Source organism: Pogona vitticeps, chromosome 2 (genome assembly GCF_051106095.1).
Source record: "Pogona vitticeps strain Pit_001003342236 chromosome 2, PviZW2.1, whole genome shotgun sequence".
NCBI lineage: Eukaryota > Metazoa > Chordata > Lepidosauria > Squamata > Agamidae > Pogona > Pogona vitticeps.
The window spans coordinates 204,516,043-204,517,902 of NC_135784.1; positions in this window are offsets into that span (position 1 = coordinate 204,516,043).

Genomic DNA, 1,860 nt, shown 5'->3' on the forward strand with positions numbered 1-1,860 from the left:
AGATATTGCCGTCCTGGATGCTTTTGCTGCTGTCACACATGTTAATGTTCACCATCAGTTCAAGAATGCTTTCTCATCGAGCAAATGCCATTCATGCCCACCCAAAGAAAAATAAATGTTTTGCCTCATGGAGGCTACTGTATGGGCATCAGAATGGTGTTTTCCCTTGTAACTGAAAGTTAAAACCTCCTCAGAACTTGATCCTATGGGCCACTGTTATGACACAAGGGAGAACAAATTAAGGCTGTTAGAGAAATTGATTAAATCAAGGATGGAAACTTTTTTAGACTAGAGGATGAATTTCATTTTGGGGTAGATTCCCAGTTTCACCAATAAACATTGCATCAGTGAGCAGGGCTAAGAGCACAAGATAAAGCCAAACTAATGGGGATAAAGCCAGATAAATTTCTACCAATCTGGGCATTTTATCACCCAAGCTTGCAGGGTAGAGCTCAATCTATACATATTTGTTTAAGTGTAAGCACTGTACAACTGCTTCCCATTCTGTACAAAGCACTACCTGCAAGAACTACCTGGCTTTAAATAATGTTTTACATATTATTTCCAAGCACATATCAACAATACGGCAGAAGAAGCTTGAGACTTTTGTGAGGAAACCTGCAAAGGCTGCATTTGGCCAACAGGCCAAAGATGTGGCCACCCTTCTATTAATCGGGCAGTCCAAGCTATTAAATTCTGAATGTTGTGAAATAATTATACTTACGAAATGCCTTTTGCGAGAGACGCCCATGGTGAAAAATGAAAGTAGCAGCATTATGATGATGGTCCTCATGTTGTACAGATATTTCTGTTGGGGGAGGGCACAATGCATTCAGTGAGTGCCATTTATATTTGATAGAATAGTTCTCTTAGTCACAGGCAAAAATAATATGCAGATTAGCCTGCATCTTGCAGCCCATAGAAACCTGTAAGTTGGCTTCAACTCCTGCCCTGTTCTAATCAAGAAGAAAAGACCTGCATGAGAATTGCCTGCATTGAAGGAAATATCTAGATAAGAAAAGAAAGCATCCTTTTGGCCTTCTTGCTCAGCCACAGATATTTCAGGCTAGGTGTGTCAACCAAATGCAGGAGATAACCACTAGCAGGACAGATGCAAGGGTCTTAAGTCTTGGGCCCAACGGCTGACCCAACAAAGAATCCAACCTACTGCTCCTTCAAGATTATTTTACTCCTTTTTTCCTGCTCCTTCTAGACCACCTTCTATCATCCATTCCCTTTCCTCCATTTCTTTCAAGGATCAAAGTGTTTACAATATTTATTTTTATCACTTAATTGGTACATTTGTAGCTTACTTTTCCTCCAAAGAGTACAGTACATGGTCCTACTTCCTATTTAAAAAAAAAACTTCACAAAACTCTATGAAGTACGGTAGGTCAGGCTGAGAGATTATATTGATCAGCCCAAGGCCACCCAGTAAGCTTTATGAGTAAATGGGAAGATGAACCTAGGTCTTCTCTGTCATAACCTCACACCTAAACCCCAGAACTCCAGTCTTAATAGTTCAAGAGGGAAATTCTTTGTAGAGTCAGTCATAGACATATACACCCTTAAAAAAACACCTGTGACTAAAATTCCACTTCTGGGTTTTTCTATATTAAACCTCTTTCCATTAACTAAAACCAAGCATTGTGTCTTATTAAAAGCACGCTTTTATTTTAAAGGTAAATTGAATTTCCTGGAGGCTTCCAGAAGAGTAATTATGAATTGCTAACATTTTCTTTCTTTCTTTGACTACAATGCAATAATTCTCAAAGAAAAGCTGCCAACTTGAGAGGATTCTGGAAATGGTAGGGCTAAAGGTAACTTCCAAGGTTTATATTCCTGGAGAGGTCTGATCTG